This window comes from Lagopus leucura, unplaced genomic scaffold (genome assembly GCF_019238085.1).
Source record: "Lagopus leucura isolate 7727_CA_CO unplaced genomic scaffold, USGS_WTPT01 Super-Scaffold_100019, whole genome shotgun sequence".
Lineage (NCBI taxonomy): Eukaryota > Metazoa > Chordata > Aves > Galliformes > Phasianidae > Lagopus > Lagopus leucura.
In genome coordinates this window covers 11,293,320-11,310,554 of record NW_024962273.1, presented here as the reverse complement: position 1 = coordinate 11,310,554, position 17,235 = coordinate 11,293,320, and the positions used below count along the sequence as shown (strand labels likewise).

The following is a 17,235-nucleotide window of genomic DNA, read 5'->3' as shown; positions in this document are numbered from 1 at the left end:
TCTATTTACTGAAACTGTTTGTTTTGAGAGAAGGTTGGGAAGGCAAAGAAGGAATGTAATTCTCTGTTATTGGCCATTCAGGGGTTTTGAAGGTGTTACTTTTTCAATCACCTACAACAGTTTCCTTGTTTTCACAATGAGTACATGATATCATATCCTGAGCCCTTCCCTTTTCATGCAGCTCTGCAAAGCAAGAGGAGGAGTCCAGCCCTGGCCAGCGTTGCCCTGCTCAGAACACAGGAGCTGCTCCTGCCATCCCCTGCCTGCTGCTCCCCAGGGAACTGCAGCTCTGGGACAGGCTCCCTTGGCACAGTGAGTATCAGCTATGAAAGCAGACAGTCTAACTAGCTTGTGAGGTGGCACTGGAGAATGATCAGCTCTCTGTGTTTGTGTATATGTGCAGTCGGTGACACAAACACACGTGAAACGAGAACTCGCTTGCATTTTCCAACACTGAGGTGAGAAGCAAAAGCTGTTTCCTGGCCCAGCTGGAGTGAGAAAAAGGAGAGCAGAAATGGGGAGGGCTTTTGGGGTACAGGGACTGGCTTACAATAGGGGCAGGGTGCAGGAATAGGACAAGGTGCATGCATCCTGTGAGCCAGCCTGGTGTAGGCAGACAGGAAAAAACAGCTGCTGAAATTTATGCAGAAGAAGCTTCAGAGTGAGCACGTGGACCTCTTGTTTATTCTTAATCTGGTTTGCCCTAATGAATGCAGAGCTAGCTAGTAATAAATGATATATGAAGAGAACAAAAGAACCAGTCTTCTGTACTGGTCTCCACTCATCCTTGGGGCATACAGGCCAAGTAAACATATGAATAGTGAGTCAATGATTCCTTTTAATACAGCTTCATAACCCTTGCTGTTGTGGTTACTTCAGCACTTCTCCATCTTGGCCTTTTAGCTCTACAGTGCAGAAAGAATGGAAGATTAAATTGTAAGGTTCTGCCACTCCTGGTGGAGGGCCCAAGGTTCTGTCTGTATATCTGTGCTGTGCTAAGTAGAGATATATTCGCTATATTAAATATATATTTATGATTACAGTGTATGAGTAGCTTAGTATGTTCTGGAATTTACATTGTAGAGGTGTTATAATGAAAGCAAATGATCCACTTACATTTATATTTACTAAATGATCTTGTACAAGTTATTTCTTAATCTGGAAGATTGCTTTTTAAGGGATGGAAACCCCAAGGGGCACTTGTCCATACCAGAGTAACAAACCAGCATCATTCTAGAGCTTGGCGAGAAGCTTAAGATAATGGTTTACCTACAGACCTCAGTCTGTTTTGAGTGGAACCTACAGAAAGCATCAGTGATGTTTAGGAATATAAAAATAACAACAACTAGCTTTAGAAAAGTGCAAATAAGCGGCATCCTTTCCCCAAACAGTCTTTGGTACAGGCAGCCTTATGAGAAACATGTGAGTATATCATTGATTGCACTACACTATCCATTTCTCCTTTGCTCATTGTGGGTTTGACTGGTTCATTTCTGGGGTCACAGAACAACGGCAGTAGAAATTGTTGCCTTGCATCACCTCAGCTGCACTGAGCTTGCTGGGAATGGAAGGTACGCAGTTCTCTTCAGTTAGAAGTTGCCGGACCCTCTTCTGTTGCAGACATATTTAATTTTGCAGCAGAACAAACGTGCTTTTTCTCACCATATTCATTATAAGAGTAAAAGGTTGTTAGGGTCATGATGCTCTGGGACTGCCGGACACAACTCCCTGCCTGCAGAATGGCCTGTGCCAGGTGCAGTTAAAGCCAGGTGCTCAGCTGCCCAACAGACTTCACAGCACATTTTGTTAATGCTTATCAGCTAGTAGCTGGCTTGTGCTCTGCAACACAGCTGTTTCTTAACTCTTTTGTTTCATAGAACATCACAGCAGACACTCACATTGCCATGTAATTTGTTTGTTTCTTGAATTCACTGAGACCTTCATTTCAATGTTTCATGGCAGTGGGTTCAGCAACAATGTGTTTTCTCTAAGAAACGTGACTTCCTTTCTCTAGATTTAAATCTTCTGCCTTTTGCTTTTGCCGTTAATGCAAATCTACTTCTGGATCATAAGAGAAAAAGCCACCTTAGTCTTTAATTGAAGAGAGAATCATATATTTTTCTTCTTAGTTGTAGTTTAGTCAGTGTCTAGTTTGTTTGCATGCTTTTTATTTTCAATTTATAAACTTTTCAAGGGCTTCACCCACAGTTTTTCCTGTTGCTAATTATTTTGTTGTCATGCTTAAAAAATTCAGAGATGAAAGAGAAGTGAGCTTCCTTTATAGAAACCACCCAGCTCTGCTCCTGTATCCTGTTTATAAATGTGTTTAATAATAAATTTTCCACCACCTTACATCCAAGAACTTTTAGGTATGCAGCAAACATTTAATTAATCTCACAAAGAACGTGTGAGGTAGGTTCCCTCATTTTATAGGTGAGATGGAGAGTGAGGCAGTTAAATTAAGTGACTTGACTAATATCACACTGTGAGTCAGTGCTAATGCTGAAAATAGAATTTATGTCTCCAGGTTCCCTACCCCATGCTTTAATCATCATTACCAGACTTGACTCTAAAGTTGAGCAAATTCCTTGAATGACTAAAATAAATATTCTCAGTTCCATGCTGGATTATTATGTTTTACTTCATGTAAACAACTGAAACATTTACAAAAGTCTTCCATGCTTAGGACTTTTAGTCTTTTTTGTTCAGATGTAGCTTCAGATATCAGCTGCATATATTTTGAAAAAAAAAAAAAAAAGGAACACACTTGAAACACACTCATTGATGTGAATGCAGGAATGCTGTTGTTCATACTCTCAACAGCAGTTCCACTTAATAATATCTATAGCTTCAGTAAATGCACAATTGTAAAGGTATTGCCCCACAGAAAGAAGAGTAGCTGCTAGTTATGCTGTCATGAGTGAATGAAAATGTAGCCTGAAGCACAAAATAGCAACTGCAACTACAGAAAAACCTGCTTAGACACGCAATTCTGAACTGTATCATCTCTGAATAAACTGGTGCATAAAGATGTACAATCCTTGAAAACTTGTTTGAACAAATAGTACCCATGTTCAGGCTAATCTCATGCTCCAACAACTTTACAGCTTTTTGAGCGCAGTCCATGCTTTTGTTTGTGTTGATGGGACATAAAATATTGTTTTCCAATCCTCAGTGTCTTACCCATTCAATGGTATTCTTCAGCACGGGGAAGAATAGACAGCCCAGGAATATGTACCTGGGCATAAGGCAGAGGAGAGGTAAGGCCCAGGAGAGATAACAGAGCAATACTGTCACCATCCCTTGTTTCCTATTAAAACCGAGTATGGACACAGCTGTCTTTTACACAGACTTACACAATGCTTTGTATCACTTTTGCTACATGTGAGACAAGCAGCATAAGGCTGTGGCCCGTCTCCTAGATTTCTGTAAGGACTTTTGCTGTATGTAACAAGTGGAGCATTGCTGGGCAAAGAGCCTTTCAACTTCATTGCAGTTTAACAACAAAGTACCTTAAAAATTCAACCACTTAATTTTTGAATGCAGATTACACTCCTAGGTGTTAAATCAGCTGTATTTATAGGTGTCATGCTGTATTTATAGAAACAACTCCAAAGTAGTGTGATGTATTGTAGAGAAGTGAGAGTCTCTTCCTGACTATTTAGCTGGAGTTAAGCAGAAGGTTCCAGGTAACAAGCCATGGGGATATGTTCCACAAGGCCATCCTGTCTCCTCTCCAGGGCCATGTTGTGTTCCCTTTGGGTTTACCCTCTCTCATCATTTGGGCTCTGCTATCAGTGGTCAGATGTCACTAGTCAGTGTTGCTCCAGTTTTGCTTTCCATTTCTGTTTGAAATAAAGGTGTTTTTCTTACAGACTTTGTAGAACAGCCTGATGGAAAGGGATAAGCAGTTTGTGAAAGTACTGTGCCCATCTACCAGGCCTCAGAGATGGTGCCTCTCCAAGGGGTTGTTGAAAACTAGGCATGGATTGCCTGAATGGTCTGGTAGGAGAGACCTCTGTGACTTTCATAGACTTTGAAACCAAACCTAAAGCAATGCAAACTATTAAAAATATTTATCTGGCTGCTCACTCGTGTTCCCTTTTATCAATAGTTCCTATGACTAAGCCACCAAATGTAATGGTAATAATGTCTGAGGAATGGCAAATGCAAATGAAGCATTAGCTAATATGTGGGGAAACTGAAATTCCTGAGAACAGGCTTGAAATTGCACTGTGCCTAGGTGTTCTCTTCCAGGTTGGGAATAGAAAGAAGTCTTTGTGGTCTGTGTGTCTGAGCAAAACAAAACCAGTTGAAATCAAATACATGACTTTAGACAATAAGCCAGCCTGTATGACTGAATGGACATCGTGGCATTTTGCATGTTAAGTTCATGAATCCGCTTTCAGTGAAAACCTCCATGTGCCCTGCCTATCTCAGTAATCTCATCCCTGCTCTTTAATAGGCCTGTCAGCCTCCTTCTGCTGATTCAGCACAGATAGGAAACATGTTAGGAATGTCAGTTCTTTGCAGTGGTGGGGATTATACACATGGCAACAGGCGATGTTTATGAAAAATATATAACTTCTTTCTTCACTGCCCATAAGGCAGTGAGAAATACAGCTACTCTGAAGAGTTAATACCATAAATACATTACGTACACTTGCAAAACTGAGAAAGCATTTGTGGAAATATGTTTCTTACACATTAGAACTGAAAATGGAACTGAAAAGAAAGTGAAAAGAAATGCATACTGAGGGAGTCAACCCATTTAATCACATTATAGAAATAGAATGAATGGTACAAGGCCAAAGAATGCCACAAGTGACGGAAAAAATCCACTATCAGTTACCTTAATTGGACTAATTATAAAAGGTGGAGTTAGCAATGCAGGCAAGGTATATTTTTCCAACATTCCTTATTATGTGTTAATCATGGCACTGTAAAGATCCAAATATCTTGGATCGTGTAACTTGCTAAATACCACTTGCATGTTTCTTGCTGGAGTTCAGTGCAGCGAGGCAAGTACAAGCTGAAACAGTACAAATGGGGAAGGACTTCTTTCTTTATTAAAACAAGCAGTTTCTGCTGAAACTAGTATTGCTTGAGGACCAGCTTGTGGTTCCAAGTGTCTTTCAGTGCTGACAGCTGAAGACAGTAGCTCTGGGCCAGGAGTTAATGTTTGCTCCTTGCTCTAATGGGCGGATGTGTTTAATTAACCTTTGTTTCTGCAGAAGCAGACTTTCTGGCAAGCTGTAGGAATGCTAAAGAAGGGAAATCTAAACAGCAGCAAACCCAGGCACATTCTATACATCTAGTGCGAGGTAAAGAATGCTAATGCAGACAAGTACTTACTGTTTCCTAGGAGATAGATTTGTACAAGCAATTTTTTGCGAAATAAACTTAATATGGCGTTTCCTTTGGGACTTGCTCCTATTACTTTCACAAGACCTGGCTATGGTGCACTGCCTGTGGCACTTGTCTCCAGTGTCTGGTTAAAGACTGGGCACAGCTCTTCAACTGGGGGCTCACAAAAGTCTGTATTCAAGGAGGAAATATTCAGTATCTCTTCCTGAGAGCAGGACCCGACAGCCGTGCTGCTTGTGCCATGTCCAGAATTGGCTTCTACTACAGCTCAAACAGATCCTTCCCAGAGTTTCCAGCAAAGAGCACTTCTTCAGGTTTATAGCTAATTTTTCAGGAGGAGTATGGTAAGTCTAATGCAAAGCAAATATGCTTTGCATAAAGTTGCTGGAGGCACTGCTTTTCATTTGTAAAACTACAGCACCGTAGATTACAATTCGTACTAATATACCACACTCCCTGGACACAATGTTCCTGGGCCCAACTCTTTGTTTTCCTAAAAATCCTCAACTTTGTGTGTTTTGCAATTGGACAAAATAGAGCTTATCTTCTCTGACCTTCACCAGTTCCACTGTCACAATAGCATTATTGTTTCCTACCTCCTCCCCTTAATAAGCAGTACCCTCCATTCTTCTCACTTCCTTTCTGGCCCAAAGCTTTCCCTCTGAGCGACTTTTTAAAGCTCTGCTTTGTCATCTATTCTTGTCAGCACTATGATCTAAATTCCAGCTTCCTTCAGTCCTGCTTGTCTCAGTGTCAGCAGCCAGGACTCTAGCTGGTTTTCTTCAGAAAGTGTCTTTTGAAGTTGAATGATGGACATACTCTCCACTGTTGAGACCTTGCAAACAAGGTACATTCCCAGTTGATATAAACATTTAAAAGACAGTATTTTTCTCACTAAAACTGAACAGTAGTATCACATTATCATTGCAATGATGAAAGTTCTGCCTCCATTCCTTGCTTGTCATGGGAGGAGTAGGGAAGAAGAGAGAGTGGAGCTCCTCTGCAACCTAATGCTCCACCCAAGCTCCCGCAAAACCTACAAGTATAGATGTGTGCATGGTGGGAGGGATGGAACTGTAGTCTTGAGTTGTTATTGTCATCTCAGTGGCCCGTCCTTGCACTGGGATCTGACTCATGCAGCCTGTAGGGCTTAGCTACCCTATTAATATACTTTGTGTTGCTGTAGGTAGCACTCACTGAGATGGAATATATGGCAATACGTGCCTTTCTATTTCTATTTTTTGGATTTTATTTGTCTTTTTCTTTTTTTTTTTTTTTTTTTTGTCATCTATGTGTGATGCATGTACTCAATTTTTCTGAACAACTGCAGGAATTAGAAGTTACTTGCAATTGAGGAAATAATTACAGTAAGTTTGAATTCTGTATGCATACGAGCTGCAGAATCTATGGATTCATCCTGCAGGCTTTTTATTCAAGTTAACATATCCAACAGGTTCTGGGTCCTGTTTTCCTTCAGTGGAGGAGGCACAGTGGTGAAGGGAGTTGCTGACCTTGGAGCTGATAGCAAAGCTCCTTTGCTAGTGGGAATAGGTACCATTCTGAGATAGTCTAAAGAATAAAAGCCACTGGGAAGAATTATAATATTAGTTTAGTTTTAACATGACCAAAGTATGAATTACAAAAACTAAAACCTCTAGCTTAAGTACAAGGTGAAACAATTTATCTTCAGGAAAACTCTCTAAGTAAGGGACGGAGATGTAGATTCCAGCTGAAATTTTGCTTGAAGAAAAGTGCTACTGGATGTGTCCATGGCTCAGTTTCTGCACATGCAGCCAGTTAAGGTGCAGTGGAAAGGTACATTAACTTCCAGTTACCTCTCCTAATTTTGATGGATAGCAGTTAATTACATTTTTCCTCTTTGGAAGAAGTATGCATTTCTTTCTTTTGTTAATGTGTCTGATAATGGCAGGGGATTTTTCCGAGGGTAGTTTTGCAACAAAACAGTAGCTTCAGGCACTCTGTAAGAAGCCAAATACAGGGGAAGGGTGGAGTGAAGTTGCCATTTGATAATGGGAATAATCTACCAAAAGTTTCCTTATCTGTCCCCGGTACTTGTTTTTCTGAAAGAAACTGTGATGAAAAGGCAGAAGCTATTCTTCTCTGCTGTAAATTCTTTTCTGATAAGACTTCTGGATGAAATCACAATGCTATCTTCATTCAAATCCTTCATAAGATGCATTTTTTCCATAAAATGTTTCAATGCTAATCCACTAGGCGTTGCTATTTACAGCTTTAAAAGAAACAAAGTACTTAACCTGAATTGATTGTAGATTAAGAATTACTGAGTGCATGCCACATACAAAAGCCTAGTCTGTGGAAAAAGATCTATTTCCTCCTGGCAGTCGTTCTTTATACTGTGTTTTAATTTCTTACTATTGATTGTAATCTCTACAGGAAAGGGCGTTTGTTTTTATGCACCTTTAGGGCATCATATATGTCTAACTTTATGTGGAACAGTGAAAATCAAGAAGGAAAAGAGCTAATTTTATAATACAAATTAGCCTTGCCTTGAATAGCAGTCAAACTCTACTGTCATCCCAGTGTAAGTCCAGATTTGGTGCTGAAGTCACTGGAACGGAGCATGATCATGGCTCTTAGTGCAAAGAAGCAGCTACAGGGGGAGGAGGTCAGTAGTGTTACCTCTAGCAGATTAATCCCTCTTATCTTAGAACATGCATATCTTAGAATATGCAAAGGCTAAATAACCCAGATCTTGTATTGAGGACGTGCTGCTTTGTGCTTTAAGGTAGTAATATGATTCAGAAATACAGGTATGTTCTTTAACAGCATATAAAGCAGTAACACCCAAATCAGGCACTAATATAACTAGTGAGGACACAGCAATTCAAATAGGGTCCCAAGGCAAATGGAATCCATTCTAATCATGTGTTTATGCCAGTATTTGGGGTTGCATTAAATTCTTGCTCTACCAGCTCTGTAATTTTCTGCTGTGAGAAATTTGGGGAACTTCTATTCTGTCAAAGACTGGGTGGGTGGAGACTCTATTTCCTCTGAGTCATCAGAGGGAAAAGTCCATTGCTGCAGGAGTGAAACATGTGAGCATGACAGCTAGAATTGAAAAAATCCTCACAACTCGGAGCACATTCAGTCTGTTGATATTATAATATCTGATAATATAACCTATTTCAAGTCCAACAGTGTCAGCACCATTGCATTTTACATTTGTAATTAATCTATATTCCCAAAATATTATGTTGCTATAATAATTCTCATTGTTAACAAAGCTATTTTAAACACTACTCCACTGTAAGCAGAATACTCACTGCTGGTAACCTGGCAGTTATTTACAGATGATATACAACAGATTAAAAGAAAGGAATAAGATGATTACTTCAATCAGGAATAACTGGACCTACTTTTATTATTTTTATTTTTAACAGAGCGTGCAGGAATCTGGCAAGGAAGCCCTGTCTGTACAGGCAGAGGATGTTGCAGAGGCAGCAAGCTGGGAGTGGGGAAGGAAGGCAGTGCTTCCTGCTGCCTGTTAGCAAACTTGGAGGAAGGAAATCATCCTGCCTCATCATGCTAAATCAGCTAGAGAATCGCTCAAACTCAAACACAGTAAATTCATTGCTCTACCTTTTTTAAGCAGAAGGAATTCAAGTTTGTCTAGGAAAGAGAAGCAGTGATTTTGTATACAGGCGTGCAAAGCACTTCCTGAACTTCAGTGCTCCATACTGCAACTTCCTAATCTGCTCAGGGAAGCTGTGAAAGTAACCTGAGAACTTATCTGTCTTTGTTTTGTTTCCCTTTATCAAGCACTCTTGATCCATTTTCACCTCTGTATGTTACATAAGTATTTTTATTACACCCAGTAAAATTCTCCAGCTGAAAATTACTTTCTTTTAAGCTGAATGACTGCTATGTTCCATTTGTTAATTGGTGAAATTCAGCTACATCCAGTGTGGTGATCACTCTGTATAGCACAGTTTAAACAATGGCCCGTCTTCTTCCACAGAATCACCATATCCCCTAAGCTAAAGCCACTGACCTGGAGGGGGACATCCCAGTTCAGTCACTTGCATCTTGTCCAGAAGCTGTCAGTTCCACAGGCAGTTTTTGAAATAGCAGTATTTTCATGAACTAACCACTTCTAACCAGAGTCTGTTGTTTTAAACGCTTATTAGTAGATTATGTTGTCTTACAGCACTTAGACAAATTTACACAAATGACAGCTTGCACAGATTTAAAGTTGTCATCCCCAAGGGGCAGCTCCACACACAAGTTATTAGCAGCAATGTTAAATTACAAAAACACTTGTAAAAGTTTTGTTAAATAATATTACACTGGAATTTGCTCAAACCAATGTATATAATGAAGTCATACAGACTAGAGTAAATTAAAACAAGAACAAAACCAACAAAACAAAACCTTAGAAAGGAAAAACATACAAAAAAGGTTGCTGGTGTTAGGCTGAATTCTCAGCCTGTTTCATTACTATTATTATTACTATGCATCAAGGAATTTCCAGGCAAATTTCTCTCTCTTCTGTGTCTATAATTCCAACCATTACTTTCTTAATTCTCATATTCTTTACTAAAATTTTCCCTCTTAAAACTTTTTTAGGCCATGCTATTTCTGCTCAGATTTGAATCAGCAAAGCAGAATGTTTCCTGCCCTTGGAGGGGTGAATCCATACTGGATATTAGGAGCCCGTGTCAGCACTAACAGGATGTAGACCAGGAAGCTATGAACAACTAGAACAAGAGGGGCGATGTTTTGGCAGAATTGGAATGAAATGTTTGTATATAGGACAGAATAAGTACTGGAACTAAAATATTCTCTATACAACAAAAATAAGGCTCTCAGCAAACTAGTTTGGTCGATATGGAAGTAATCAGAAGGTTAGGAGAAAATGGTTAAGAATTGAGAATATGAAGAGTTACATCCTGCAGTAGCACACCACTAGTACTCTAATGGCAAATCAGTGGTCAAAAAGTCTGGAGTCTAACAAAAATGGAGCTAGAATTAATATTGGTCAATTAGCATACAAATGGACTTGAACTCTACTGGAATGCAAAGCGTTACTCTAAGGGAGCTAACAGAGCATATTGACCAAAATACAAGTAGGAACTCGCCCTGTAGTGTGGATCTAAATAAGACCAGAGGTAGTCACAAGTGTGGTGCCATCTAATGTGTGGTGGCTCTGAAAGCTGCTCACCATTTCCTAGGTCTGGACTAGCATGCATTCCTACCTCTTCTGGCAGCTGATAGTATTTAAAAATGGCAGCTTTGATATATCACAATTAATATCACATTAATAAAGCAGGAAAATACAAATCAGCTAAGTGTAAGGTGAACTGAATTTTACCATCTCTTCCTGAACTAAAAGCTTCTCAAATTATCCCCAGAAAGCCCCTGGAGTGGTTTAAGAAAAGCCACAAGGAAACTGTTGCTGAGCCTTCAGTGCTGGGAAGTCCAGGGAGCCCAGCTGATCCAAACAAAGAATTCTTTACATGCTAATCAAAAGAGAGATTCAGCAGGTGGCCACATTGCTTAGGCTCTGTGAAAAGAAACTGAAAAGTGAGAACAAGATCAAACTGAATGTAACATGGACATGACATGACTATTGCGTTTTGCATTTGACATAATGGATATCTTCAGGCACAATGGCCAAATCCATAATATTTTTGCTTTCCAAAGAACATGAGAGGCTGCCTTTTCTTGAAAGGAAAATTTCATCTGCCATGAGACTACAATAATAAATTGAAAGAGGGATGGAAGGAGAGAGTAGCACACTTTTCTTCCAAATCACAGGAAGAAGGCACATCCCTTCTATCAGAGGTCTCAAGGGATACGGTATCTATACAGCATGTAGGAAGCTAGACATCAGTTGCCTTCTCCTTTAAGGTGGTTGGAGCTCTTATCAAGGAGGAAAATATCCCAAGCCAAAGATAAAGCCCTTGTCTGTGCTAGGCAAGGGATGTATTTAGTCCTTCCTGCTGAAGCTGATTCAGCTTGCATGAAATAATATTCACTAAACCAGGAGGGTAGAAGCAAGAATGATTTAATCTAATGATTAGAGCACACACTGAATAGTCCCTGCTCTCATAAAAGCGTAGCAATTTATACTGACTGCACTGCTGGCATCTGCACCTGCACAGTTCTAGTTTAAATGGCCAGGCTTAGATTATCTGCATTGCCCATCTTTAATAACTTACGGTGACCCATATGAGAGTCTAAACTCAAAACTTGCAGACTTAAGCCTTCTATTGATCTGTAGAAAGGAAAAAAAACATTATTTTCCCCCCTATATATATATATGCATATACAATGTATATACAATTACCACTTGTTACCTACAGAAACCATTTCTTGAAGGGACCTTACTTCCTTTTTTTTTCTCAGTTCAAGTGATGATGATCACAATGATTCAATATGAAGTTGATTTTTACACTGGAGAAACTGTCCTGAGACCAACAGTCTGACCATTTCCGGAACAGTTTATAGCTGAATTAAATATCATTTGGCATTTTGCAGATGTTTTCACAGTCACAAATTGCTATGGTAGAAAAAAAAATACTGGGAAAAGCAGACTTCGTATGTCTTATGACCTGGCTATAATTTCATTTTAAATGTTGAAGAACATTGCATAAAAGAGGAAATCCTTATAAAGGGACAACAAGGGTTATAAAGGGAATAAAGTGATGTGAGTCGGATCAAATTAATTTTCTTTTGCTGAAAGTCTAATTGGGAAAAAAAAAAAAAAAAAAAGAAACTAAAGGTCTACTGTTGCCCTTCAAGAAATTCAGCATGAGGTTGAAATTCATGCCTGAATGAAGAGAAGCAATTTTGAAAAGTCAGATGTTTGATTTATTGTGCTCTGAAAGGTTTTGTAAAGCTTTTTACTGAAGATATCAAAGTTATACAAAAGTGTTCTGTATGATTAAGGGCAATCATGATTCCCTTAGAAGATATAGACACTGTTTAGGCTTGTTCCTTATTTACTGTAAATTTCTTTTTTTTTTTCAGTCTGAATAGATGGAGCTTCTTAAAAGAATTTGTTCAAGACTTGCATTAAAGATTCACAGTTTGTACAGCCATAGCACAGATGCAGATTTGCAGTGTATGATATACCTGGATTCTGCTGTCATCTATGATAATGACAAATCAAGCAAACAAGATTTGAGAAAGCCAAAATACAGCTCCATTCAATAAAATGATCAAAAAAACAGCCAAAAAGAGCCATTCGTTCACCATTCTGCTCTAGGGCAGAAAGCTTGTAACACAGCTTGTAAAGTCTTAAAACACAGCCCTGTAATGTGAAAAAACACACAACAACAAGAGAACAACAAAAAAACAAGTTTGAGCAAATGTTCACTGCTGTACAGCAGTAAATATCAGATGAATGAAGGATTCCAGTCATTTCAAGACTAGATGAGGTAGAAGGGTGGGTGGATTTGCTTGTGAATCCCCAATGCAGTTCTCTGTGCTGTAAATCACTGCAGCTCCAATGACATTTGGGAAAAAGCAGGATTTCTGGCCATAAACGTGACTTCAGATGTGTGTGATCACAGTGGCTTCAACTTTTAAATTATACATATATATTGACTCAAAAGTTCTTTTCTCCATACATTGTGCCTTCCCTTGCTCACATTATCTACAGTATCAGATGTTTTAAATCAGAACTTCCAGACTCTTGCTAATTATTTCAGTTTTTAATTTAATGTGATGCTGTTGCTTTATTTTCATGGTTTTCCAGAGATAAACCACAACGCAATCACAAAACCTGGGGGCTGAAGAAATGCTTCAGCTGTGGGCTTACAGTGCCTAATGTAGTCCCACACTTATACCTTGGCCAAGGTACATTTCTACGGCAGACTCAGGGCCCTAGAAACCAGTACAGCTCCTCCCAAGCTTTTTCAAAGGAATATGAAGCTTAACACAAATAGCATCAGAATAATAAGACATCAATAATGCATTACTTGCAATGTATTCATTTTTGATTCACAATGCACTTATTAATGAGTTAAAAGACTGCATATCAATTGAACCATTAATTAGTTGAAGGGTAAATTGTTACTACTGACTTAACTACTTTCTAGCAAATAGTCTTTTCTTAAAAAGTTAATATCTGATTCTTTTGACAGATCCTAAACATGCAGCAATGTTGACTGAAAAGATAAAAGACAATACAGGAGCCAGGAGGTTATCCAGATGAGATATAGGGTGTGCTTATTTTGAAATTACTTTCCTTAATCTTCTAATGTAAAGCACATGGTACTCTGATCAAAAATAAGATGAGGAAAAGAAAGGAGAGGCTGTTTGTAGACTGTATTGGATTATAAGCCACAAGGAATTTATCTTTCCTAGAAGAGAGGAATGCTGCATAAAGTAATACACAAACATTCAGCTCAACAGGGAGAACCTTACTCACCATAGCAATATTATCGCATCGCTGCGTTATGTTCTTAGCAAGCCATGCAACTGAGAATCTAGTAATGCAAAGCAATATGATCCTTACACATCGTATTTGTAGGACACACGAACGTCCTTAGAACGTCTGCTGGCTGAACAGATTCATGCAGGTTTCCTACAATCACCACTGCATCCACTTTTTTGAGACTTTTACTTCTGGGTATAAATACAACAGCTAAGGAACAATGCAGTGTTATAATGTGTTTTTTTTTATGAATAAAGAATCTGTAGCAGAGTGCAGCTAAAGAGAAATTTTGGTAGGCAAAATCTGTAGCCATTTGTTTCACCATCAAAACTATTTTGAACTATTTTGATTTCCAAAAGAGATTTCCCATTCAAGTTCACATTCAGACCTTCTTTAATTTCACAAAGTTATGCTGTAGGTGCAAGAAACTTGGTCACAGTTGGTTAATTCCATAAAAGATAGCACAGATGCATGGATAAAATGCTATTGTAACAGTAACTATATTAAAAATTCAGGTCTCATAGATTGTAAGTGGTTTGGGAAACAAAAATTCTAGTGCCATGTAAGTGGAAAGGTAGCATTGAGACTCCTGAATATTTACAATAGATGTTCCAAGTAAACACTGAAAGGAGAAATCTGCATTAATAAGAACAAAGATAGCAGATTAATTGTTAAAGACCTTTATTGCATAAGAATACATTTTGTTTTAATTCATAGAAGAACATTTTAACCTCATTCTAAGTTTGGTAAATTAAATTAGAGACTGCAAACAGAAGCAAGTACTTAAGAAAAAAACCTAAGCTTTTTCATTGACAGCATTTTCTGAAGTATTGATCCCATCCTGGCAGAATATTGGTTGTTATCAAAGCCAGTAATTTGCATTATTTATTTGATATATTTGTCAATAATTTGATGTGGAAAATTTGATTAAAAAAGAAGTAACACGAGATCTGTTAACTTGATTTTTTTTTCATGACTGCTGAAATCACTTCCTAACAGCAGTTACTCAATTAGGTAGCAATGCTAAACTCAGCAAAATTCTCAGTGTTAGTTGCCTTATTATTCTGGCCTGCCTTGCTTTGTTCCAGAATAATTCCAGTTTTTACACAGTTGGCTTTAGTATGATCATCACATCCAACTTTATCAGTAAAACACTAAAGTATGTATTCTATCTGGTGAAACCTTAATGCATCTGCTTCAGCAGTGCACTTAAGGAAATGTGGGCTAGTTGGAGAAAGGCCAAAGAAGGAGAGTGACTGGCAATTAGGAAACATGGCCTACAGGGAATGACTGAAAAAATAGGTGTTATTTTGTAGGAAAAAAAAAGAATTTGAGGAGTGAAAAAATAATGATTTTTCTTGCAAAAGGAAAAGAAAAATCTGTCCAGTGTGCAATTGATTAACAGGCTTTAACTGTAATGAGTGACATTGAAAGTAATGTAAGGTAAATATTGTTAAAATGTTTCTTATGATAAAATAATCCAATTCTAAAGAAATTGCTACAATACTGCAATCTTCAGTACATTAAACAAATACGTGCCAGAATTGACACATGCATAGTTGATCTTGCCTTGGGCCATGGAGAAGGACTACCTTAGCTCTTATGACTCCCTTATTTTGTTTTCACTTTCTTTGAGATTATCAATATCTACAGTAAAGTTAGTTCCTTCTGTAAAGGCTCCAAAGACAGGCCCTAAATCTTTCATGCTGACAATAATCATGATGATAGAAACAACACCTGTAACACTGGAATGTGAAATTCCTTACCTCACAAAATTTCAGTAAGAATCTCCTTAAAAATGACCTTGTATTGTGATCCTGACAAAATCTCAGCTGCACCTGAAGCTGCAAGGTGATCTTGTAGTGAACGGTAGCATGGTGACTTCCTCCTGTTGGCAACAAAAATAAAGTGCACAATGCAATCAAAACGCCGTAAACTCCAACAAGGCCAAAGCCACAGTCATATTTCATTCTCTATCATTTATTTCTGTTACATTTTGATTTATTGCTTTATGGTATATGAATGCTGAAACTGATAAATTGTGCCGAGGTCATTTTCATTCTCCTAAGTATACAAATAATCTATATAATGTAGTTCTTGTTAAATGATCCATGCCTGAAGAGAAAATGGTCTTTGACTAAATTCTTTTCATTTAAGTACAAGCTCTGAGTGTACTCTATGTACATGTGCCACTCCTGACAATTTATCTAAGCCTAGATTAACTCCGACAGCTGAACTCTCACGTACAAAAAATGTTTTGAGAACAAAAAGAACATGGCAGCATTCTAACTAATGCAACTGTTTTTTCCTGTTTTTTCTAATCAGTTTTCTTTTGTTTTTCCCAGCTTTATGCTAGCATTCATTTTGATTGAAGTGTGGTCCCATGAGTAGGATAAAAATAATATGGTAGCTTTGGAATTAATAAGTCAAGAAGACTTAAGGGTCTGGTTACCATTGCTGAGCTATTGCTTCGTGCTGCACAGGGCTACAAGGCACTGGCTGTGTATAACTATGAGTTCCTTCAGAGAGGGACAAAACCTTCCTGCTGCTTTAACCTGTTCAAAACAACTGCCAGCCCCATCCAGCACGTTTTTATCTGCCTGGTCTCTCTCAATAGCCGTGGGTATGCTAATCTGCTCTCTAGATCTGTGCATTGCTCTACTCATCCCTGCCTCTCTCCAGCTAAATTTGGGATCCACAACATTCCCATTTAATTCCTTATTCACTTCTTGATTTTCTTTGCTAATTACTTCCACAATAAATAATTCAATTGAATAGAGCCGTCTCTCTGGGTTTTATATCATTTTCATCACTAGTTTCTAGAACTACTTGAAGCTAATTCAGCCAACCTTCTAGAGTACCTTTCTACTTACAAAATAGAATTGCTCAGAAAAGAAGAATGCGTCCTGATCTTTGCAAAGTAGAAACATTTGCTGCTCAGTTACCCACCACACTTAATGTTCATAATGACCAAACAGTGATCAGAGTGCCTCGTTACATCCTTAGTGGACTAGAAAATAAATACATGCATCAAAAATGATGTCCCCATCTTGAAGAATTTTCAGTCTAAAGCAGTAGGTCAGGAAGAAGCAACAGCCAGAGATACATTTTTCCATCTCTGCTGAAATTTTACTTGTTTAGAGAGTGAACATTTATTGTCTGCAAGGCACTTGGAATAAAATAAATGCAATACGAGCGATAATGAAAAGGAATTTTGTTCCCTAAATTGTTCTATAGAAATTTTCTTCTTAAGTATTGAAGCAAAAATATATCTCTAACACCTATGGTTACCATGGAGATTACACCAGGCAATATGCATAATGCTTTCAAACACGGCCTCAGATAAATCTTCTTTGTCATGACTGGATTACTACAAAGAAGTAGATTTCCCCTAGACAATTTGCAGAAGCAGGATAAAGGTGGTTTATTTCTCAAGCCTCTTC

General features: G+C 38.4%; 1 protein-coding gene across 2 annotated transcripts in view; it reads left to right on the top strand.

Annotated features, from left to right (window-relative positions):
- The first annotated feature begins 208 nt into the window (after nt 1-208).
- The window catches only part of RALB (RAS like proto-oncogene B), a 38,189-nt gene continuing 21,162 nt past the window's right edge, over nt 209-17,235 (top strand). The window contains exon 1 of one of the 2 annotated variants that reach the window (XM_042878015.1): nt 209-312. The gene's annotated coding sequence lies outside the window, so the exon portion shown is untranslated. The remainder of the gene's footprint in view (nt 313-17,235) is intronic. The other variant, XM_042878016.1, reaches the window with a different exon arrangement.